Raw genomic sequence first — 26,619 nt, 5'->3', positions numbered from 1 at the left:
TTTGTGGACATGATCGAAGAAGCTCGGAATTTAGCTGACCAACGTTCCACCATTTACCAGCAGAAACTCCGACGCTATCATAGTCGTCGCGTTCGGAATCGCTCGTTTAAGGAAGGTGACTTGGTCTTCCGCCTTCGACAGGTGAAAGAGCATAAGTTGCAATCACCATGGGAAGGACCTTTTGTCATCAGCAAAGTGCTGCACAACGGATCTTACTACCTCGTTGATTTCCGCGAGTTAAAAGATAGACCTGCCAATTGGTACCGGAAACGCAAGAGGGAGGATCCGGGTGACATATACGATGAAACAGACCGTCCCTGGAATATAGCACAGCTACGTCCTTTTCACACTTAGCAATTTTCGCATTACATATTTTGTAATAGTTATGATACATGATCAATGAAATAAAGCATATGGTTCCCTCCTTGAGTCTTTTACCTCCTTTAGTTGTTCATTGTTGGATCGTGTATGTTTTTTGACTAAAACCGCAGAGCTGGATGTTTCCGCCTGGGCGTGTATAAAAGTTGTGATTTTCAAAATAATCCAATGGGACGTGAGCTTAAGTTTTCTGGTGGATAAGTTTTTTTGTTGTGAACTTGTGGATTCCTGGTAGTGATTTCCGGCACCTTGGCTGGGGGCTTGTTTCCGTGGTTATTGACAGATCGCCATTGGGCTTCATCGCCGTCGGTGAGCATTTCCGGCTAAATGTCTTCTAGTTCATTTAAGGTCAAATAAGTAAGCCGGGAAAACTTAGAAACTAGCACTTGCTTTCCAAACAAACGAAACATGCATACATAAGTTAAACGGATCGCAGGATAAGTTTTTTCCGCCCACATGCATATGTTTCGTCCTAGCTACTTCAAATACTTAGTTTTATTACAAACCCACTATGATGCCAAAATGATGCATCTCATTGTTTTTTAGGAGTCATTCGGAAGATTTTGGGTTATCCTCCGATGCTTGGTACGTGTCGTCCTTGCCGGAAGCGTCGCCTGAGTCGTCGTCTGATCGATGCGCGCTGGACCCGGAGCCTTCCTCGTCTTCTTCCTCATCGTCGGAGAAACCGGCCGGAGGACCATGCTTCTTGTACCACGCCGAGTGATCCACTCTCTGGGAAAAGAGCGTGTGAAAGCCTTCAGTTTTCGCGAGAGCTTGCTTGACATTGGTGCCCTTGGGGACTCCGCGCGCGATTGTCATGAAATCCATGGCGGGGAAGTACGATTTGCACATAGCCAAGGCAATTGAGTAGCTCCGCGAGCTGAAGACTCTTGCCAATCCCTGATCAGATCCGGCACCAGCTTCATTAGCTTCGTCATTTTGTCGATGATTGTAGTGCGGGCTCTCTTCAGAGAAAGCTTCTGGGTGACGCCACGGCAAGCTTCGATGAGTTCTTCAATTGAGTTCCGGGCTACTTCGTAGGCTTCAGTCCTGGAAAGGCCGGAATCCTCTATCCATTCAAATCTGAGACACGCTAATATACACAAAAAATCACGCAGTCAGTTTCTGAGTTGGGGCGAAAAGAATACAATGGAGATGCCGGAAATATGAAGTCCTTACGGAAGATCAACTCGTCGATATCTGACGCCTCCACCTCATAAACCTTCGCCTTAGACACTAGAGTCTTCACTCTGTTGTTGCTCGTCTTAAGCTTCTCGGCCAATTGCGACATAGCCTGCGTATGCTTCTCCTCCAGCTCCTTTTTGGATGTAACCTCCTTTTCGTGAGACTCCTTGAGGAATTGCTGGAGGGATGCATGCTCGTCTTTCAGTACTTCGAGCTCGGCGGAGATTGAGTCAATGGAAGGGCGCTTGGCAAGTTGTTCTGTAAGGCGGAAATCAATATCAAAGTAAAAAATACATATTCAAATAACGAAGAGTGCGTTGAGGAACTTCTAGTAAGGCGGAAAACATACCCTCGTTATATTTCAAACGAGTTTCAAGGAGTGCGATTTCCTGCTAGTCCTCTGCCTCCTTCTTGTTCAACCTCTCGATCTCCGCCTTCTGCTCCAGCACTAGCGTCTGCAGATCCTCGTGCAGTTGACGGGTGTTCTGTGAAGCAAATAGGAATGGTTAGCCGGAAATTTCAAATATGGGGGGCTGTACACGAAGTTAAAAACTCTTCTTGTGCTAGGAAATTTCAAGTTTCCGCCAAGAACAGTTCAAGCTACTACAGTTAAAGCATCGGCTTACAAATTTACTCGGAAATATCTAAACCAACGCTTGGGGGCTAGTGTTACCTGGCCCACGGTTTTGTGCTTGGCAAAGAAGACCCGGAGATTGTCTTCGAGGATTGTTAGATCTTGTTGCTCTGTCTCCGGTTTCCCCCACACTTCATTCATTAAGCTTGTCATTTCCGCATGTCGTTGTGCGAGGGGAACTTTCTGAAGAACCAGAAAGAAATGCGAATGCGTTTTGGGCGTACCGGTAGCACCACTTAGCAACAATTTCTTTGTGGAATCATTAGTCGTAGCTTCAGCCGAGGAGGATTCAGTTTTTTCAGGTGGAGGCTTGGACGAGGAGGCGCCTTTGCTAGAATCTGCGGTAGGTTCCTCCGAAATATCATCAAGATTGATGACATCCTTCGGACCCTAAGCTGCAGAGGAGGAGGCCTTAGGCGGAACCTCCACTTCCGGAGTGACAGACATTGAGGCAGGCGAGGGCTTAGTCTTCTTCTTTGGGGGCTTGCTTCCGGTACTTTTGCTGCACAACAAAAAGAGCATGACACTTAGCAGATTTTGAGTTAAGTTGCAAAAAGAGAGTAAGTCAAAAGCTAAGTTTTTACCCAGGTTTGATGAAGAATTGCTCGATGCTGGCCTGTGAGCTTTTGCTGGTGTCGATTAACTTCAGGCGTTGTTTTTCTTTTTCGGCCTTCTTGATGGATGTGACGCTGGGAGTCTCGCGCACACGCTTGGGCGCTGACCCGGAGGCTGCGCCTCTCTTCTGCTTTGCGGGAGGAGGGCCCTCAGGAGCTTCTGTGTCAGACGCGGCCTCCGGGTTCATGTTGCCGGAGTGTGGGACCCGGGTCAGGTTCCCGAGATCCTTTTCCTCAAGGGCTTCGAGCTGAACATACAAGATAAAGTCCTTAGCGAATTCACAGGCATAAAAAGGGAAGTGACGATTAGTCGGAAGACTTACCGATGCTGGCGCCACCAGTGTGTATGTCAGAATTACACGCGTGAGAGTGAACGTCACGCGGAATCTTGATCATTACCCGTAGCCGCTTGTTTAGGGCATCAGAGGAAAGGTTGTCCTTACTGGCGCGCATGGTGTCGTCACGATCGCTGTATTCGTGCATCAAGCGATCTCGATGTTGAAGATGCTAGATCCGCTTAGTGAACCATGATAGCGTCAAGTCCTTCCCCGACAAGCCAGACTCTGTCAGCTTGCAGATCTGCCTTACCGCCATAGTCGCCCGAGGACCGAGGTGACTCGGAGAGGTGAGGGCACTTAGTCCAGGCGGGGTCTCGCCGGCGGGTCCGTCCTTGAACTCCGGCAAAGTCTTCGGGCTGGCCGGATCCGAGACGTCCTTCACATAGAAGAATCCTCCGGACCAGTACCTGGTGGACTCGTGACGATCCGTGTGGGGGTAGACGCGCCCGGGGCGGATCTTGAAGGTAATGCTCCCGCGGGTGGTGATAACCCACAAGTATAGGGGATCGCAGCAGTCTTCGCGGGTAGTAAAACCCAATTTATTGATTCGACACAAGGGGAGACAAAGAATACTTATAAGCCTTAACAACTGAGTTGTCAATTCAGCTGCACCTGGAAAAGCACTAGTAACGGGGGTGATGTGAAAGTAGCAGTGGTATGAGAGCAGTAATAACAGTAACACAGCAGCAGAGCAGTAATATGAGAGCAATGGCACCAGAAAATAGTTGATACTACTTCCAATGTCATGTAGAACGAGTATATGATGATGAAAGATGGACCGAGGTTCCCAGCTATCTACACTAGTGGTAACTCTCCAATAACAAGTGTTGGGTGAACAAATTACAGTTGGGCAATTGATAGGATTGAAATAGCATTAAGACATAATATCAAGATCATTAATCATGTAGGCATGTTTTCCAATTATAGTCGTACGTGCTCGCAATGAGAAACTTGCACAACATCTTTTGTCCTACCAACTGGTGGCAGCCGGGCCTCAAGGGAATCTACTCGGATATTAAGGTACTCCTTTTAATAGAGTAGCGGAGCAAAGCATTAACACTCCGTGAAAACATGTGATCCTCACATCACCACCATCCCCTCCGGTTGTCCCGATTTCGTCACTTCGGGGCCTTTGGTTCCGGACAGAGGACATGTGCATACAACTCGGTAGATACAATCTAAGCAATAAGTATAGAGCTTAAATCTAAGATCATGCCACTCGGGCCCTAGTGACAAGCATTAAACACAACAAGATTGCAGCAACAATAACTTCATAAACTTTGTAGATAGACAATCATAATGTAACAATCCATCGGATCCCGACAAACACAACACCGATTACATCAGATGAATCTCAATCATGTAAGGCAGCTCATAAGATCATTGTATTGAAGTACATGGGAGAGATGACACCAACTAGCTACAGCTAGAACCCGTAGTCCATGGGGGAACTACTCACGGAGCATGATGAAGGCGATGGCGTCGGTGGAGATGGCTTCCGGGGGCACTTCCCCGTCCCGGCAGGGTGCCGGAACAGAGACTTCGTCCCCGAAACGGAGTTTCGCGATGGTGGCGGCGCCCCTGGAGTCTTTCTGGAGTTTCGTCAATTGGTATCGCGTTTTTAGGTCGAAAGGGCTTATATAGGCGAAGAGACGGAGTCGGAGGGGCCACGGGGCCTCCTCCCCGTAGGCCAGCGCGGCCAGGGTGGAGCCCGCGCGGCCCTGTCGTGTGGGGCCCCCCTGGCTCGCCTCCGACTCTCCTTCGGTGTTCTGGGGCCTTCCGGGAAAAATAAGATGTTTGGCGTTGATTTCGTCCAATTCCGAGAATATTGCCCGAACAGCCTTTCTGGAACCAAAAACAGCAGAAAACAGGAACTGGCACTGTGGCATCTTGTTAATAGGTTAGTTTTGGAAAACGCATAAAATCATCATAAAGTGCAAGCAAAACATGTAAGTATTGTCATAAAACAAGCATGGAACATCAGAAATTATGGATACGTTGGAGACGTATCAGGTGGCAAGCAATGAAGTATGCGGGACTGTCTCCTTCTTGACGGAGAAAAAAAAGGGTCAAGTCAGGTGTTACCCGGAGATGACCCTCACACAGGGCGACATGGTTGGCGATGGCGAGGACGCTGTTGGGGGAGATGTTGTGAGGTTGCAGCTTGTACGCCTCGAGGATTTCCGAGAAGAAATCGCTTGACGGCAAGGAAAACCCACGCTCGACCAATGCCCTGGTCAACACCCATTCTCCGGCTTCGGGCGCAGGGACCAGGGCACCCAGAACCACTCACCAGGATCCGGGCTGCAGAAATCTCTCCGCTTCGAAGCTGCGGAGTTCGTCATCTATGGTGGTGAAAGAACATCTCTCATATTATGTTTTGAGTGTTTGATATCAATGTATGTGATACACTAATGTTTTTTTAAGTGGTACAGGGATTATATAGATACATTTGTATGTGTGTTGGATGTAGTCAGTGCTGTCAAAAAGAATCAGCAAAAAGTTCATCAGGCCGGATAATCCGGCCGGATATTTCCAAAATATCCGGCCCCCAGATTTTCGGCTAAGGACTTGAGGAAAAGCAGATCTGTATAGGGGCCGGACAATTGCCCGGATATTGTCCCGGTTTTGTCCCAGGGCCGGATTATCCGGGCCGGACATTTCAGGAATATCCGGCCCCCTCGAAAACTGCTAAGGACCTGAAGAAAAGCAAGTCTGGATAGTGGCCGGATATTTGGCCGGACATTGTCCTGGTTTTGTACCAGGAGGCCGGATTATCCCGGGGGGATTATCCGGCCCTAACTTAGGCCGGATTATCCGGCCCCCCGGAAGCCCCAACGGCTGGATTTTGGGGAGGGGTATTTATACCCCTCTTCTTCTTCCTTCCCCCTTTGCTCAATCATTGCAAGAAAAATCTGCCAAGCTTCACCACCATTAGAGCCACCTCAAGAACACAAGATTTGCAAGATCTCCTTCCTCCCCCAACCAAAGCTCTTGATCTTTGGAGATTCGAAGGAGAAGACCCCGATCTACATCCTCACCGAAGCGTTCTTCATTTCCCCCTCATTTGTTTGAGGGATCTCATGCTAGTGTTCCTATTTGGTTCCCTAGTTGATTTGTGTTGATGTGTTGTTGTTGATTGTTGTATTGTTACAGATTTGGGAGCCTCCAATTCAGTTGTGGATGTGTGCCCCAAGAACCTTGTAAAGGCCCGGTTTCGGCCTCGAGGAAATCCCTTAGTGGAAGTGGGCTAGGCCTTTGTGGCGTTGCTCACAGGAGATCTGAGTGAAGCCTTCGTGGCTGTTGGTTTGGCTTTCGTAGCAACCACACTCCTCCAAATGTAGACGTACCTTCTTGCAAAGGAAGGGAACTACGGGAATCATCTCCGTGTCATCGCGTGCTCCACTCTCGGCTACCTCTATCCTATTCTATCTCTTATATTGTGTAGCTATATCTTGCTTAGTTTCTTATCTTGTCATATAGGTAAATTCACTTAGTTGCATATCTAGAGAATTTACCTTTGTGTCAAGCCTAAATTGAAAAAGAACTAAAAAGTGGTTAGCACCTATTCACCCCCCCTCTAGGTGCGGCATACGATCCTTTCAATTGGTATCAGAGCCTCGGCTCTTATTTCGGGCTTAACCGCCTAAGAGTATGCCGAACGAGGAGTCTTCAGAACGGGCCGCCAAGATGGTCTCCATGGAAGACTTCAATTCGTTGAAGTCCTCCATGGAAGCCCAAATGGAAAGCATGAAAAAGATGATTGCCGAGCTTTTGACTCCGGCCCTTCCCAAGGCTCGCAGTGTAGAGGTAAAGGACACGGGTGCGTTAGAAGAGGGAGATGCTTCGGAATTACCCTCCTCTACCAAACCCGTGGAAGATGATAACTTAAACACTATCAAATCTCCCATTGCATCTCCTAGGGGAACTAGTGGAGGTGAGAGCTACAATCGAGTAGCTCCACCTTGGCAATTTGAGTTTCGCTCTCATGTTTGCAGTGCCTCCAATGAACTTTGGAGAATCATCATGGAAGGCTTCAAGCCATACAACCCCGACAAGTTGACTAGAAGAGAAGCGGTTGAGAGTAAACTCAACAACACCGCCTTGCACATGATTCAAACTAGTGTGGGGACAAAGGAATTGCATCGTGTTTGGAACTACACCACCGCCAAGGAAGCTTGGGACGGTTTGTCCGCTAGTTGCATTGGAAGTGAGAGCACGAGGAGGAACAAGTATAATCCTCTTAAGAATAAAGCCGAAGGTTTCATGAGGCTACCGGATGAAGATCATGAAGTCATGTATGGAAGACTTCTCACCGTTGCCGATGCCTTCCGGCTTATTGGTGCCACCCACATCAATGACTCTTGGATCAAGGAGAAGTACATTGAATGCATGATGCCGTTTGTACCCATTGATGTCAAGACTCTTGTCTGGGAGGGAATGCTATTCCTCTCTCACCTCTCAACAAGTCGTGCACGAGATGCAAGCTCTCAAGGTGCTTGGGAAAATTCTCATGATTCTCGCAATCGAGCTCTTGGGATGACAAAAGGGTCCAACCTTGCCTTGGCGGTCAACTCCGTTGAAGAAGTGATTCCTCAAGAATCTTATAGGGCATCTTGGAGTATGTCCTATCCGGAAGACTTGGAACACCACTACCATGATCACATGGCATTCCATGCTAACTCTTTTTGGGTTGACCCATCCAAGGCCAAGGAAGACAACATCAAGAGAAACAACTCAAGGGGGTCCACAAATTCAGGCCCAAGGACAAGATCTTGCTACAATTGTAATGACAAGCGCCATTTCATTGCCGAGTGCCCCTATGAGAATAGGGAAACTCATGGTGGAAGGCTCATTCCCAAGGACAAGAGCAAAGATTCAAAGGACAAATATTCAAAAGCCCCCAAGAAGAAATTCTACAACAACAAGACCAAGAAGGGCAAGAGGCCCTCAAAAATTGTGCTAGTGACTAGGGAAGAATATTCTTCCGATGAAGTTGGAAGCTCTAGTGATGATGAAGATGAAGAAAGCTCAAAGGAAGTAGTCGCCATCGTCACCACCAACATTCCATCTTCATCTCTCTTTGAATCTCCCAATGAGAATCCTCATATCAAGAATGCACATTGCTTCATGGCAAGGTCCTCCTTGGACACATCTATTGTGCTATCCACTCAAGAAGAGTATACCTCCGGAGATGATGATGTTGATGATGAAGAAGATGCAACCTCTAATGGATTGGTCGCTCTTGCCTCCCTCTCCACTAGCTCTTCATCACCAAGTGAATCCCCCAATGAGGTCATTCATGTGGAGTAAGAAAGTTGCCTCATGGCTAAATCCTCCGAGGTATCATCCCCTAACCCCTCTATGCCTATCATTTCAAGTGATCTAGGGGTTGATCTTGCTAGTCTAAAAGTGAAACAAGAAATGCTAGAGTTTGATGATTTCATTCTTAACCTACAAGGTAATACTAAAAAGCATGTTTCAAACCTCATGGTTCGTATGGCTCAACTAAATGGTACTCTTGAGAAAAAATGCCAAATAGAGAGAGAAGATGCTCTTGAACTACATGCTCTTAGAAATGCCCTTGAGGAAAGCCAAGAAACCATAGCCTCTCTTGAAGAGAGGTTAGAAAATCTTGGAGATCCTCAAGATAAAATTAACAAGCTCACTAAAGCTAGAGATCTTGCTAGAGCTAAGACTAAAGTGCTTACAAAGGAAAAGGCCAAATTTGGTGTTGATCATGAGAAACTTGTGAGAGATCTAGATGATCTAGACAAGGCACACAAAGCCTTGAAGAGTGAATGCTCTCTCCTCTCCAAGTCTTATGAGCAACTTCAAAATAGGCTCGCTTCATATGACATACCTAGCACCTCTACTCCTCTATGTGATCATACAAATATTGTTGAGGAAAATGCTAGGTTGAAGGATGAACTTGCTAAGGCCTCCTCTCCCCAAAGTAAACTTTCTTTGGATGATCTTTTGAGTAAGCAAAGATCAAACAATGGGAAGGAGGGCCTTGGTTATAATGCCAAGGCAAAGAAGGCAAACAAGCAAAAGGCCAAGCCCGCACAAGATAAGAAGAAAGTCGTCACTAATGGTGAAGCCTCCAAGGGCAAAACCATTAATGATGATGATGCAGGAATTGCTAACCCTCACTATGTTTTATTTAAAGATTATTATGGTGATGTTTATGCTAAATATGTTGGCCCATATGATGGTTATGTTGCTTGGTCTATTTGGGTCCCAAAGACCCTTGTTGCTAACAAAAGAGGACCCATTGAGAAATGGGTACCTAAATCCAAGAATTGATCTCATGTAGGACTATGCCGCCGGAGGTTCAAAATGGGTACTTGATAGTGGATGTACAAGTCATATGACCGGCGGCAAGAACCTCGTCAAGGAGTTGATGCCTAACATAAATGATATCACCGTCTCCTTTGGCGATAATTCTACATCCGAGGTATTGGGTTTTGGCAAGGTTGTGGTTGCACACAACATTACTCTTGTGGATGTCATGCTTGTCAAAACCCTTGGTTACAATTTGCTTTCCGTTTCCGCCCTTGGCAAGATGGGTTTCGCCGTCTTTATTGATAATGATATTGTGGTCCTCTTGTGGAGCAAGACTCTAAAAGTCGCTTTCGTTGGGTATCGTGAACACAACTTGTATGTGGTGGAATTTTTGGGGACCACCACGACAAGTGCGATGTGCCTATTCGGAAAGGCGGGCGTGGGTTGGTTGTGGCATCGCCGCCTAGCCCATGTCAACATGAGAACTTTGCAAAGTCTTCACAAGGGGAACCATATTGTGGGACTAATGGAAAATGTGTCTTTTGCCAAAGATAGTGTTTGTAGGGCTTGTGTTGAAGGCAAAATGCATGACTCTCCGCATCCAATCAAGACTATCATCTCTTCCAAGAGGATCTTGGAGCTCCTTCATGTGGATCTCTTTGGTCCCGTTACTCATGCAAGTCTTGGTGCGAAGAAACATTGCTTGATGATTGTTGATGATTACTCAAGATACACTTGGGTCTACTTTCTCAAGACGAAGGATGAGACTCAACAAATATTCATTGACTTTGCTACCGAGGTGCAACGCCAACACAACCTCCTCATTATGGCAATAAGAAGTGACAACGGCTCCGAGTTCAAGAACTATACACTCAATGATTTTCTTAGTGATGAGGGGATTCGACATCAATATTCCGCTTCTTACACCCCTCAACAAAATGGTGTTGCGGAGAGGAAGAACCGGACTCTTATGGATATGGCAAGATCTATGATGGCGGAGTATAAATCCCGCTATAACTTTTGGGCGGAATCCATCTCCACCGCTTGCCACTCCTCTAACCGGCTCTATCTCCGCAAGGGCTTGAACAAGACTCCATATGAAATACTCACCGGGAACAAGCCTAATATCTCATACTTCAAGGTGTTCGGGTGTAAGTGTTTCTACAAAATCAAAGGAGTTCGTTTGTCTAAATTTGCTCCTAAAGCTTTGGAGGGTATATTTGTTGGTTACGGTGCCGAATCTCACACTTATAGAATCTTTGATGTATCCTCCGGGATTATCATTGAATCTTGTAGTGTGAAGTTCGAAGAAAATGATGGCTCCCAAGTGGGGCAAGTTGATGTTTGTGCAGGTGATGAAATACCTCAAGATGCCATAGTAAGAATGGGTGTGGGATTTTTCCGCCCCATTGAGGGACACGGTGTGGCATCTCGGGAAGAACTATGCTCTACCACGGTGGAGCCCTCATCTTCTCAACATCAACAAACCCTACCTAGTGAAGCAAATGATGCACCAACCCAAGAACAAGAACAAGACCCTCCCTCTTGTGTGCAAGATCAAGGACAAGATCAACCAAGCATTCATGATGGCTCCAATGAGGATCCAATCAACTCTTGCCCTTCTCCAAATATTGTTCAAGATCAAGCACATGAGGATGAGCAACCTCAAGTAATTGAGGAAGCTCAAGTTGAAGGTCAAGACGGGGACCCAAATGATCAAGTTGATCAAGTGTCACCTCCAAGGCCAAGTAGAACCAAGGAGGAGATCGAGGCCCGTCGTCTAGCAAGAAGAGAAAGGCAACTTGAGCGTCTTGAACACACACATGACAAGGTTCTTGGTGATGTAAGGGCAAAGGTTTCCACAAGAAGGCAATTGGCTAACTTTAGCAATCATCATGCTTATATCTCCTTAGTGGAACCCAAGAAAGTATTTGAAGCCCATGAAGATTCGGATTGGTTGGAAGCTATGCACGAAGAACTCAATAACTTCAAGCGCAACAAAGTATGGACCTTAGTAGAGAAGCCAAAGGGGTGCCGCAATGTTATAGGCACTAAATGGATATTCAAGAACAAGCAAGATGAGTTTGGAAATGTTGTGAGGAACAAGGAAAGATTGGTGGCTCAAGGGTTCTCTCAAGTTGAGGGAATTTACTTTGGAGAAACCTATGCTCCCGTGGCTCACCTTGAGTCCATCCGTATCCCTCTTGCTTATGCATCGCATCATAACTTTAAGTTACAACAAATGGATGTGAAAAGTGCATTTCTTAATGGTCCTTTGCATGAAGAGGTTTATGTTAAGCAACCCCCGGGGTTCGAGGATCTCAACTTTCCTAACCATGTCTACAAGCTTGATAAAGCACTTTATGGTCTCAAACAAGCTCCTAGAGCTTGGTACGAGCACCTTAAGGAATTGTTGGTAGACCGTGGGTTTGATGTTGGGCTAATCGACCCCACTCTTTTTACTAAGAGGGTCAATGGGGAGCTTTTCGTTTGCCAATTATATGTTGATGATATTATATTTGGCTCGACTAACAAAGCTTTCAATGATGAATTCTCAAAGCTTATGACCGATAGGTTTGAGATGTCTATGATGGGAGAGATGAAGTTCTTCCTTGGTTTTGAGATCAAGCAATTGAGGGAAGGAACCTTCATCAACCAAGCAAAATATCTCCAAGACATGCTCAAGAGGTTCAAGATGACCGAGTTGAAGGGTGTGGCCACTCCTATGGTTACCAAATGTCATCTTGCTCTAGATCCCAATGGTAAAGAGGTGGATCAAAAGGTATATCGCTCCATGATTGGATCCTTGCTTTACCTTTGTGCATCTAGACCGGACATAGTGTTGAGTGTTGGTGTGTGTGCAAGGTATCAAGCTTTTCCTAAGGAGAGCCACATGATGGCTCTCAAAAGAATCTTTCGGTATTTGGTTGATACCCCAAGATATGGTATTTGGTACCCCAAAGGCTCAAGTTTTATTCTCAATGGTTATACCGATGCGGATTGGGCGGGTGACAAGGATGATAGGAAATCAACTTCCGGGGCTTGTCAATTCCTTGGTAGGTCCTTGGTGTGTTGGTCTTCTAAGAAGCAAAATTGTATATCTCTCTCCACCGCCGAAGCCGAATATGTTGCCGCCGCAAGTGGATGCACTCAATTGTTGTGGATGAGGCAAACTTTAAAGGGATTCGGTGTCATTTGTGAAAAAGTGCCTCTATTATGTGACAATGAAAGTGCCATCAAGATTGCCTATAATCCGGTGCAACATTCAAGAACGAAGCACATTGAGATCCGGAATCATTTCATTAGGGATCATGTTGCCCGTGGTGATATTGAGCTTATCTATGTTCCTACCAAAGATCAACTTGCCGATATATTCACGAAGCCTCTTGATGAAGCAAGGTTCTCTTATTTGAGGAATGAGCTAAATATCATTGATTCAAGGCGTATAGCTTGACCATCTTGCAAACACACCTTTGTCTCAAAACTTTATTTGGTTTAGATGTGGGCATGGAAATAGGGGGAGTGCGGTTTAAATTATTGAGCTATCCCTCCCCCCATAATGCCAACATTACGAAATCATTATCTTTATATCATATGTTGATATGTGAGCTTCAATGATGAGTAGTGGCTTGTACCCAAGATATATATTCGCGGTGCCATGCCACAACACTCATATATGGTGGCCTAGGCCACCACACTCTTCTTTGTGAAGAGTTGGAGTTATTTGGATCTTATCGTTTTTATTTGACAACTCCTTGTTCTTATGGGAAATCACTCTAGTTTGGCCTTATTTGCTCATATCTTGCAAACTTGAGTGATCATGTACCATTAACAGTTTGTACCCTCTAAACCTAAGCCTACACTCTCCTATAAGCCACTTCCATCTTGCTCATTTGTCATGTTTTGGTAAAAACTTGGAGTTTGAGGATTTTCGGTCGGATGATCTAGGTCGCCCAATCTTATTGGTAAATATGCCTCTTATATGTGACGTGATACATTATTTCATCACATATGGGTCTATGCAAATAACCAACTAAAGATAGGCAGGATTTCCGGTGTTCTGGAATTTCCAGAAAACCGGATAATCCGGCCCTTTGGCGCCCCGGAAAATCCGGCCCGGCCGGATTATCCGCCCTTACTTAGGGCCGGATTATCCGGCCTGGGCAGACCCTGAAAGGGCTGAGGACGAGGCCGCGGGGGGCAAACGGTTCACACCACCTCCCCACGCGCCTCTCTCTCCTCTCTCTCCTCTCAAGGTCGCCGGAGCTCCTCCTCCTCGCCGGAGCCGCCCCGTCCACTCCCTCCCGGAGTTTTTGGGTGGATCGGGTGCTCCTCCTCCCTAGCCACCTTCTCCTCCAAGCGGCTTTCGCAATGGATGCGGGTATGACTCACAATCCCTAACCCTAGGTGTTGTGATTTGTATGTGCTATTTTCTTGGTGGATTTGGTGTCTAGTTGTTCCAAATCGTTTGTAGTATACTCCTCTTGCATGCTATGAGGCCGATCTGGTCATAGACAAGTTTTGATTGGAAGAACTGCAAGATTCGCAGGGCCGGATTATCCGGCCCCCGCAAAGACCGGATTATCCGGCCTGGCCGGATTATCCGCCCCCAGGGACACCGGATTATCCGGCCTGGAGCTTCATCGCCGTTGCAGTTCTGTTTTAATCTATCTTGTCTAGACTTGTACCGACTTACAGTATGTTTCTAGAGTACATTACTGTATCATACATGACTTATGAGCATTACCTTCTCTTTGCTATCCATCTTCGCTATTCACAGGTCGTACTTCTCGGGGTGCTCGGAGACGCCCAAGGGCTGACCGGTCAAGTGATGAGTTCGCATCCAACGCTCCTCGCAAGTCCTCCTCATCTAGGCACAAGAACAAGGAACAGAGGCAGAACTACAAGGCTATGGACAGTGTCTCTTATGCAGCCCTCCGTATGAAGAACTGGTATGAAGAACTCCCAAGGGATGAAGAGACAGAGGGCAGGAAATTCTGGTGCATGCAACAGGAGTTCATCTACAAGGATATCTATGAGCCCATGAAGAAAGTGCGACCCATGCAAGCTATCGATGTGGATCTTCTGGCAGTCAACAATCATTTTGAGGATGCCATCTGGGTGACTGGTAAGATGGGCTTGCAGGATCTCATGAAGATTCAATGTGACTATAGTCCAGAGTTGGTGAAGCAGTTCTTTGCTACTTTGGCCATCCAGAAAGATGAGGACCGCACTATGGAATGGATGTCTGGCTCCACTCACTGTAGGGCCACCTTGCGCCGTTTTGCTGGTATTCTTGGAGTTCCTGCAGAAGGAGGTCGTCGTCTCCATGGACCTCAGAGGGCAGATAAGAATGCACTGTTTGATCTCTATACATCAGCTGGAAAAGTTGGTGAGACCAAGGGGCTGCTTACCATCTATGGTCAGTTACTCAGGTTCTTTCGGGCCACCATCTGTCCAAGTGGTGGTAACAATGATGCTATCCGGGGAACTCTGGTGGATCTCATGTACCTCAGCTTTAGGTGTGCTCGTGATGAGAATGAGGAACATAACTACACTATTGATGTCATGGACTTCATCTTCCATGAGATTCGTGATGCCATGGTCTCCCGGACCACTATACCTTACGCACCATATATCCAGCTCCTCATCAACAACACCGCGGGCGTGAGTGGTGAAGACTTGAGTGGGTACCCTTTGATGAAGCACTCTGTCAAGAAGGCCTACAAGCTTAAGCCTGTCTCTTCTGCTGTTCCTCCACCTGACTCTTTCATGGGTGATGCTCGTTCTAGTGGTTTTGCGCCTGCTCGCCATCCTGACCTCCCGGCTATGAAGAAACGAGTGAACAGGCTCAGTTGGTTTCAGCGTTACATCCTTTGCATGAACATTGAGATCCATAAGGAGAACTATGCGGCCAGCCGAGAGCGTTCTGAGATTAAGCATACTCAGGCGGTTATTCTGCACAAGCTCAGTGGTGAGCAAGGACCCCCTCCTCAGCCTCCAGTTCACCCAGGTTACAGTGGGTGGCATTCTGCACAGGTTCCGTGGAGTGATCTTGATGATTGCATTCAAAGGTCCAGCCTCACTCGCCGCTCTCCGGATGCCCCTGACACTGATGAAGAAGAAGAAGAAGAGGAAGCGGCGTACGAGTCCGATGATGAAGATGCCTCCGAGTGCTCCCCATGGGGCGAGTAGCATCGCGCTTGTCCCCTTTTTGGCGTCTCGATGCCAAAGGGGGAGAAGTGTTCTATTAGGAACTCTCTCGGGGATTTGCATGGTTTGGGCACAAGCATATGCGTTTATCATTCCTTTATTGCTTGTGCTCCCTCTTATTTGAACTATTTGCTTTGGTTGTGTTCCGTTTAAAACTATGTGCTATGTGGTGTGGGACATTGTTATGGTTTTCGGATTTCTATATGTTGAGATCAAGGCTATTATATTATGTGTGATGCTATATCTCCGTATCATATATCTACACATGGGTATGATTTCTAGCATCCTATCTCAACTTCATATATGTTTATGTCTCTTGTTAGAGCTCATGATGGATACCTCTTGTGTTGAGGCACCTCGCTCCTATGTGTTGTGTATTTGTATTCAAATGCAAATTACTTATACTAGTCTTCAACCCGTGCATCGCACGGGGCTATCGATATATTGAATGTATATTGACTTAATTAAATATTGGAAACAACCTTAAGGGCTCAAAGTTGTAACAATAAAATAGGAACTGATTGTCCCTTCGGGGACATCCGATAAAATAGGAACTGATTAGGTTGAAAATAGGTAACCCGTGTAATATGAACATATATTTCAAATTACAACAACTAATGCATATTTTAAATTAACTTTGAATTAATATACTAATACGGAAAATACTACAACCTCCATGAATTTTTTTATTTGTATCTCCATTAAATTTATTATCTTTAGATTTCATTTGTATCAACCACAAATTATTTAATCATACTTATATTGACTTAATTCTAATAGTAGGATACAAAACATAATGATCGGATTAACTTTCCAAAATTGAAATGGCTGAAAATTATATATGTATCTTCAGGTTCAAAATTTATCTAATAGAAAGAGAATAATTCTGCATCCAATATAAATAGCACCATTTGTAGGACTGAAAAAAATAATGAACGAACCAATTCCTGGAAATAATATAGGTACGAACTTTATATATATCTTGGACTGCAAAACTATTTGCAGCAGCAAGAGTATATTTCTCCACGAAAAATCCAAAAAAAATCAACTTACAGTGTTATATCATGTCTTAAATATGATATACTCAAATTGGAAAGATGAGGTACAGAGGTCATTTTTTAATTGGGATAAATATATTATAGCCGAGAAAGATGAGATACTCAAATTGGAAAACTTTGTGCACGGGCTGGTTTATTAAGTTCTACATTACTACTGTAATTTTGAGGTAGCAAGATCAAATCTACCTATAGCCCATGGTGTAAAGATTTTTGAGAAAGTTGTCATGAATAGTGGTCTACAGAACATTAAAATACAGTGACAGAAAAATAAGTTCAACGGGAGTATTGTGAAGTTTTTCCAGATAATTTGCAATTAAATTTACTGAAAAAATCATGCGGGGAGGGGAAATCAATTGAAATATACAGCACATCTATTTACCTATTATTGTAAAACAAACATCTATGGTTGAATTCCATCTGTCCCTAAAATATGTGTGGTATCACCTTTACCAGTTCGAGTTAGCCCATGGAGAATACAACGCTTGCTTGCCTATCAACACTGGAGAAAAATGCTGCCCAAATCATCTGACGTGAATAGTGTAATTGGACGGATGGAATACTTCTGTTGCAGCCATGGAGAAGCGGACCCGCAAAATATACCTGACACTGCTATCGCTGCATCCATGGAGACGCTCCGCAGAAAATACACCTGACCCAGTAGAGAGAGAGAGCTGTGGGGAGGCAAACGCTGCTTCTTTACCTTCCATAAATCGGAGCCAGGCTAGGGATTAGATGGATGTATTCTCCAAATGTACCTGAACTGGAAGTGAAATAAGTTACCTTAGTTGAATCAACCAAGTGTAAAGAACTTGCCAGTGGGCACATGTAGTTGAAATCCTGCATAGGACATGAAATGTGAACTGAATCGAACTTATCATATTAGAATAGTACAAATGAATGGCAGAACAATAGCAAAAAATCCTAATAAATCTTTCATGCATCGCACACAAAAGAAAAAACTTTCCACACATTGTATGGTAGTTGGAAGGAAATCCCAGTAGCCAACCTTTTCAGAATCCTACAAATGAATAAGAATCTGATACCTTAAGAATAAATACATGGATGTTGCTCCTGTAAATTTCGTACTGTTCAAATAGAAAACTTTCCAAACATCGGTTTGGAAGGGTCAAGTTTACGCAGGAAACTATCTGATGTGTATCCTCTTCTGTATCAAGTATTTCATTACATCTGTAGAAATATCACTTGTCAAATTAAACTTCCTGCTAGAAGAGAGATGACACAGTATTTTGCATTGCCATATATGAAGATACCCTATTAACAACAATCTTCAACTGACACCGAATTTAAAAATAAGCTTAATATAATGCGAGAGCCCCTGTAACAAAATATGGTGTTTTAGAACTGCAGAAGGGCACTATACTCCACGTATAATTACCTCCAAGATATGTAAGTTTATATGAAGAAACCCATACGTCTCTATTTCTAATTTAAGAAACTCCAGAATGTTTGTATCACTGAAATCTGGAACACAGAATTTATCTTCAGATTGTAGCTTGGTATAGAAACAGAAAATAGTTTAATAGATCATGGATTGCATAACTTCATAATTGCATCAAACAAAGTATGTTAAACATCTAGGACTGGAAGTTTCATAACTTAACTGTGTACATATATAATCTCTAGAAGGATCTTTCGTTCTACATACAAAAAGTTTTCATGTTGCAATAATACTCCTGGTACATCTGCTTAGTGCAGTTTTATGAAAAAATGAAGCACCAACCATCATCGGCAGTTAAGGAAAAAAAACATGCAGCGTCCCTGTTTGTTGCAGAATAGTAAGCCTTCTCTGTTCTGATAATCCTCCTAGTACATGCATAATTTATGTAATGGATGGAAGTTAATTTTTATCAAAGATGGAAAACCATCAATGATTTCTCTATAAAGTAGACAACGGATGGTAATCTTCAAGTATTTTGCTGAAAAACCAAAGATACCGAGTGTTATGGCATTCCATACCCTCTCAAGACTCAAGGTGAGCCATCATATGACTCTATTGAGGCTCAAAATTATAGCATCACGGAAGTACACACTGTTATTGTTTTCCCATGTATTTGTTTTACAGATTATGAATCCTGAAGCAGTACATCAATTTCTGTTGTTCTGAGCATTTTCTTACCCGTGTATTTATGCCTTCTTTAGCATTGAGAAAAAATCATGACTTTTGAGTAACTGGTAATCTCAAATATCAAGCTGCAAAAGTGAACTTATTGTCATGGTGAGAACGAAAAATCTGTAGAATTATACTGTATGTGAACTATTTAACCTTTTGTGTAGCGGGTTGAGCTATTGAGGACAAAAGACCTGCATGCTGCAACTAAGAAGCCGAGTTGAGAGCAAGCAAAATAGTACTCCCTCCGTTCAACAAAGGATGTTTCAACTTTGTCTAAATTTGGATGTATACGTGATTTAGTGTATAGATATACATCTAAATTTAGACAATATTGCGACATTCTTTGTTGGGCAGAGGGATACACACAATAAAAAAAAAGTTTTTTATTTACAAACTCTAGGCTAGCCCTGTAAACTATCACAGGCTTCTCCCCTACAAAGTGAACTGTTGTGCGTGAAAAATATTGGAGAACATGGAGCCTCGTTGTTATATTCTGCATGGCAGGCTGGTTACACATTTCATTGAACATGTGAAAGGTGTACGGACCTGGAATACGGTAGTTTAGCTCTTGTACACAGGGAATGCAGTGGGCGGCTGCTAAGAAATTCAGAAAGATGGGGCAAGACATGACTACCAAGTACCAAAACAGATAACGATGCTTACATCTAATTGTGAATTGTTGGAAAGTGGAAGCAAAGCATCGAGACGCCCTGTCCAGCAATTACGGCAGGCCGTGAGGGCAATGACGGTTGGAAATATGTGATCTGGTACCTGAGCGGGCGTGGGGATGCACATGTTTAAAACGCATCTAGCTTCCGCTGAAAACCTGAAGAGCGGATGCGAGAAGGCGACCCGACCGGCCGGAGACGTGCAGATCGCAGCTGTGTATTACGCCTTTCGTTGGGAGGAACCTCTCCATGTCCGCCTGCCCTGGCCTGCCCCCAACTACAGCTCGCTGTCTAGGGTTAGGGATGTGCGGTGGATTTTTTTTTTTCTTCAAGGGCGCAAAGGAGACGTGCAGGTGGGATGAAAATTGAGGACTCTTTACCTACTGATCCATCCTACGACTATAGATAGGTAACTGAGAGATCGAACGGTTAATTTTCTTAGTTGTTGAGGATTAATGTGGTGGCTTGATGGGAGTCTCCAATTAGTAAATATAAGATGCACACATGTAGGGGGGGTGCCTCTATGTTTTGCCATCATGCTTGTCTCTATAGCGATTCTCTTGCAAATCCGTATATTGTCATCAAACACCAAAAAGGGGGAGATTGAAAGAACATCTCTCATATTATGTTTTGAGTGTTTGATATCAATGTATGTGATACACTAATGTTTGTTTAAGTGGTACAGGGATTATATAGATACATTTGTATGTGTGTTGGATGTAGTCAGTGCTGTCAAAAAGAATCAGCAAAAAGTTCATCAGGCCGGATAATCCGGGCCGGATATTTCCAAAATATCCGGCCCGGATATTTCCAAAATATCCGGCCCCCAGATTTTCGGCTAAGGACTTGAGGAAAAGCAGCTCAGTATAGGGGCCGGACAATTGCCCGGATATTGTCCCGGTTTTGTCCCAGGGCCGGATTATCCGGGCCGGACATTTCAGGAATATCCGGCCCCCTCGAAAACGGCTAAGGACCTGAAGAAAAGCAAGTCTGGATAGTGGCCGGATATTTGGCCGGACATTGTCCTGGTTTTGTACCAGGAGGCCGGATTATCCGGGGGGGGCGGATTATCCGGCCCTAACTTAGGCCGGATTATCCGGTCCCCCGGAAGCCCCAACGGCTGGATTTTGGGAGGGGTATTTATACCCCTCTTCTTCTTCCTTCCCCCTTTGCTCAATCATTGCAAGAAAAATCTGCCAAGCTTCACCACCATTAGAGCCACCTCAAGAACACAAGATTTGCAAGATGTCCTTCCTCCCCAAACCAAAGCTCTTGATCTTTGGAGATTCGAAGGAGAAGACCCCGATCTACATCCTCACCGAAGCGTTCTTCATTTCCCCCTCATTTGTTTGAGGGATCTCATGCTAGTGTTCCTATTTGGTTCCCTAGTTGATTTGTGTTGATGTGTTGTTGTTGATTGTTGTATTGTTACAGATTTGGGAGCCTCCAATTCAGTTGTGGATGTGTGCCCCAAGAACCTTGTAAAGGCCCGGTTTCCGCCTCGAGGAAATCCCTTAGTGGAAGTGGGCTAGGCCTTTGTGGCGTTGCTCACAGGAGATCTGAGTGAAGCCTTCGTGGCTGTTGGTTTGGCTTTCGTAGCAACCACACTCCTCCAAACGTAGACGTACCTTCTTGCAAAGGAAGGGAACTACGGGAATCATCTCCGTGTCATCGCGTGCTCCACTCTCGGTTACCTCTATCCTATTCTATCTCTTATATTGTGTAGCTATATCTTGCTTAGTTGCTTATCTTGTCATACAGGTAAATTCACTTAGTTGCATATCTAGAGAATTTACCTTTGTGTCAAGCCTAAATTGAAAAAGAACTAAAAATTGGTTAGCACCTATTCACCCCCCCCCCTCTAGGTGCGGCATACGATCCTTTCAGGTGGTGCAGGGCCACCATTGCCCTTAACCTCGCCTTCGCGAGATCGGGCCTTCGACTTTTTGGCGGTGACCTGTTCCACCTTCTTCTCCATCTGCTTCAATCCGGCTAAGTCCTATGGATTGGAGGGGGCTCCCTCAATGGTCTTGCCAGATCCCTTCGTAGGATCTAGCTGGACGGGGATGAATGGCAGAGGGACGGAGGAAATTGGCGTGGCCGCGATTGGTTTCGTCTACGATGGAGGCAGAGTAGAGGAAGACATCTACAAATTGCGAGTTAACTAACTTAGTCGGAACTCCTGCTATACACTAGTCGTCCCTACCGGCGCCGATGGAAAAGCTCGAGGTGAAGGCTTACCGGAGATGGCTGATGCGGTGCTCGGAGACGCCGGCGACGAGGTTTTCATTGCGGTGGCTCGCCGAAGTTAAGAACAAGATGAACTCGACGCGGTGGCGCTGGCTCCGGCGAAACTCCGGCGGACACCGGCACGGCGGAAGCTGGAGCTCGGTGGCGGCGCTCGAGTGAGAGATGAAACGGGGGGAATGAGGTGATTAAGTGTGTGCAGTGAGGATATTTATAGGTGCGGGATGAGATTCGTGCTCCGCATCCTGTGGTCGGAACGCAAGCGTCGCACCGTTGGATGATGGACACGTGTCAAAAATCCTAGCTGTAAAAATGGCTAAGGATAAGTTACCGTTCAAATTGGCGGAACCGTTTGAACCTTTCAAGGTTCCGGGTAAGAATTTAAAACGACGAGCCGTTATCTTTGCAGGGGAGTAACCCGGAGACTCGTTGTAATAATGAGGTCGATGGATGGTCCCGCGGGATGAAGGATCTTTCCGGCATGCGAGCTGGAAAGGGAAGTTTCATGAAGTCGGATTTCTTCAAGTTTCCTCATGTTACCGAGAGGTTTTTCGGATATGAAGATGATTCAAACAAGGTGGAAACAAGAGGCGACTCTCGGAGAACTCTGGGGGCTACTGTTGTGGGTATACTTCATGGGTGTACCATCGACAGTGCCTAGATCCGGCAAGCCGGGTCGCCCATAGACGGTGATGGTGGTGTATGGCCCATCGGGTGGCCCAGATGTTGTAGATCAAGATGGATGAAGTCCAACCTAGGAACAAGGATCTGGATCCACCGACCAACTCTGGAAGTCGAATCCGGCCTGGCCCATCAGGGCTAGCCGGATCCAGTACGGCGTATAAGGGAAGGCGGATCCTTGACGTGCACGGCAATGCAATATTCCGTAGTTAGGCGACTTGTATTCCGACTAGGACTCTCCGTGTAAACCCTAGATCCTGGCGCCTTTATAAGCCGGATCCTGGGAGCCCTAGAGGTACAACCACAACTCATTGTAACAATGCGAAAGCGCCCAGATAATTCCAGACAAGCAGCAGTAGGCCCTGTCCTCGTGCAGGTGTTCCGAAGCTGGGTAAATCGCGTACCACCGTCCCGAGGACTCTTCGCACGATGGCCCCTACTTCTTCTCCCCCTCGTGATGATCCCTCCTCCGAGGTACCGTCGAATAGGCAACGACACAAGGAAATACTTTACTTTGCAAGATTGCTAGAAGAAGAGAAAAAGATACAACTCTTAGCCAATTCCCCGAGAGTTCGATATAAACCCTCGAGTCACCCTCGTGGGGAAAATTCTTTTCTGACTACACACTCTTCTCTGGAATCCCAAAATCATCAAGGCAATCCATTGTGAATTGCCATCAACATCGTAGGAAATTACCCTCTGGTACATGGACAGAAGTCGTGAATTGTTTGTGAAATAGAGTATGTATCAAACATGTGGAAGCACAACCGTGTCCCGGCGAGAGCTATCCCCCTACCTCTTCAAGGCCACACCTTTATAAACCTCACGGACATCGTGTACTCTACACCCTCCCTTCCCTGCAAGAAACAATCTGCTCAAGGAGAGAGTTAGAAATGGATAGGAACAAGGAGCAGGGGAGCAAAGCGAGCAGGGTGGCCATGGAGGGAGGGACAACGCCAAGAGGAATGGCGGTGGGAAGATGACGGAGAAAGGGAAGTACAAGGATGACAAGAAGTTTTTGTTGGTTGATCTTTAAGTGCACCCTATGAGACCCGAGAGATGTAAATTTTGAATTTGAAACTACGTAATAAAAAGGATGTGTGCATCAATTGATGCAGATACAGGGGCTTGTTCCTCTTTTCGAGAAAAAGAAAAAAAAAGCATGATTTTGTGTGTTGTTCTTGGCCCAAGAATCTGGGAACAATTGGTGAAGGTTTCTGAACCTTTCGTTAAACTTTCACCGATGAACTTGATGTGCGCATGTTTTTTCTATTGAACTTTGATTGTATAAACATGAAAAATCTGGTTTTGATCATGTGATCATCCATCCTATATTTGGATCTAAGTGACATCTTGAATCCCAACGACATCTAGGACAGATGCACTAATCTAAGAGATAGGCGGAGATAGTTATCATAGTAGTAGCAGGCTAGTATCAGTAGTAGATGGAGACTTGGAGGCAGTTTTAATACAGTAATAATGGTCGTATGCATCATTTTGATGTAGAAACTGGGACACTATTTCCCCTTTCACAAAAAAATTAGTAGCTGCAGAGAAAAGTGGAATAATGTCTTCCTTGAAACCAAATTTTAAACGCTCGACATGATAGTTTGCGATGAATATGCTTTCATGTTCGTTACAGTGTTGTTGAACATCGTTGGTTGGTAGTCTTGTACATTTGAAACTCATGCAGCCTTTATCAAATCATAGAATTTTTAATGCACCTCATAGTTATTTATAATGATGAGCACACATGGGTATAGTTGTTGTAGCTTGGATATCTAGGGATAGTGGCTTGAAAAAATAGGCAGCCTGCTAACGGAATGCACATGACATCTAACCGAGATGATCTCAACAGATGCTAAATAAGGGGTTTTGCCAAAGTAGAGGGACCAACTAAAGATCCATGTCATGACTAGGAGTGCATTTTACCCTTTTTGGAAGTGAATATTAGTAAAATTTAGTAGATTGTAATACTAATGATCCATATCCCCAAATAGAAAGTTCTGTATATGGATATTGCTCATTGCGCATCATTACGTGGCTTGATAAATATCGAATCATTTACAAATGTATTACTTGTAAAAATGCATTAATGTGTTGTTCATTGCATGGAATAAGTGACATTTAGAAGTCATAAACACTTCTTTTAGTTAATGCACATTATATTGGGAGGGCTTAAATTCTGCGGAATTCCAATAGTAAAATTATGAAAGTTTATTGGTTTTTATTTGTTAGGGTTTTCTTTTTATTATTAACTTGTTTGCTTTCATTAGTCATATATACCATCATGTTATCAGTACATTCCTATACACATTCTATTAGTGCATTTTTGTATTTTCTACAAAAAATTTAATATGATTTTCTTTCATGTTATGTATTTTCCCTTCAAAAGCATCCAACTGGATTGGTATCCCTTAAAGGTCAAAGTGGCAACACATAGCCTGCAGAGTTTGGTTCAGTCACCGAAGGGTTGTTCTTTAGACATGGGGGGAAGGATTTTTTTATAGATCATTCTATAGAGACAAGACACATTTTAATCTTCTGCTATGATGGATTCTCACAATTCTCACTTGTGGTATTTGATGGAGTGTGTATTGAGATACCATTAGCTTTTCATGCTAAGCCTTCCAATGATCTGGTTGTGAGAATAGAAAGTGATGACGACGAAAATGAAATAACTTACGACCCTCAGGAGGATAACAATGAACAAAAAAATAAGAAGATAAAAGGGGTTGGAGCTTCAGTAGGTTAGAAGTGAACAAGCCTAAACACGACACTGAAGGTAAAACCTTGTTTATTAGAATATGGTATTTGTCTGGAATTTATCATAATTGAACTCATATAACAAGAACTTAATGTCATGTGATTGGTGCAATTCATATAAAATCATGTATGTGATTGCTACCGGTGTTACTTAATAGTATATTGTATATGTTTTAAAAACATTGGTACACTACAATAGAGTCTAAAAGAACTGTACTATGAGAATAAGTAGGAAACACCTAATGAATTGCGGGTTGAAGAAAAAATAGTTTTTTCTTTTTTCTAGGGGAATAGAAGGCCTAGTTGACAACTATTGATTTCATTCATACACTTAAGATTACCAGGTCACTAGTAGGAAAAACGCTAGAGGGAGACGGTCATTGGCAGCGCACGAGTCTAAACACATGCAACTGGTATTACTAGTCGTGAGCCGAAAACGAGCACGTGACCGGTACGCGCATAAAGGTAGCGTAGCGGATAGTACAGAATGCGACTAGTAGGTAGGGCCTGACTGTACTCAGGTCCAGAAAGTACCCGCAGCGCGCCCCAATGGGGGCACCCGATGCTATCTCCATGCCGGTCGTCTGTGCCTTTGCCCACCCGCTTCCAATATATTGCATTGGGGAAAAATACTAGTCGTGTACCCTATTTTGGAGACACTGCTACTAATCAGCTTAGTACTAGCGTGCCCTATTTTGGGCATCCTACTACTAGTTTCAAGATTTACAACCCCCCCATCGATATCACCTTTTTAGTTTTGAAAGAAATGGTAGAAAATTCAAAAAATAAAATCCAGATGGACATGTGTTATGTCTCCAGTTTTAAGGAAAACTAACAAACACGAATTTTCATATATTATGCAAAATGGGGTCATGTCTCGGTAAAACGGCTTTTCTGGTTTCATACGATCTCGGATGAAAATCTTTTTATATGTAAATTTATCTACGCAAAATTTTATATGACCTCCAGGATTTTCTGGTTGCACACAACTAATAACTTATTGGCAGCATGTCGGGCGCGAACGCGACTAGTACCTAACATACTAATCGCGTGCCGGGTACGCACGCGACTATAGTAGGACCTTACCACTGGCGAGGTACCAGTGGCGGGCCAGGGCCTGCAACTGGTAGCCAAAAATAACACGCAACTGGTAGGCTTTTCCCTAGTAGTGGGTTCAGAGGAAGATTATCTATGTACCATGTATTTTGTCCACACAAAATGTTCCCTAGTGAAATTCATATAGTAAGGCTCATCTGTGATGGCTAAAATCTTCTTATAATTAGTTCAACAAGCCTTTTACTAGCTATAAAATTATAGCTAGTAATACTTTAGGAGTATAGTATTTAAGATAGAAGGCTTTCCTCAAACATTCCAAATCAAGACGACACTTATCATTCAGAGATCTAAACCATATGTGA

The sequence above is a fragment of the Lolium rigidum genome, chromosome 3, assembly GCF_022539505.1.
Source record: "Lolium rigidum isolate FL_2022 chromosome 3, APGP_CSIRO_Lrig_0.1, whole genome shotgun sequence".
Classification (NCBI taxonomy): Eukaryota; Viridiplantae; Streptophyta; class Magnoliopsida; order Poales; family Poaceae; genus Lolium; species Lolium rigidum.
Note: the sequence above shows the minus strand (reverse complement) of the source record.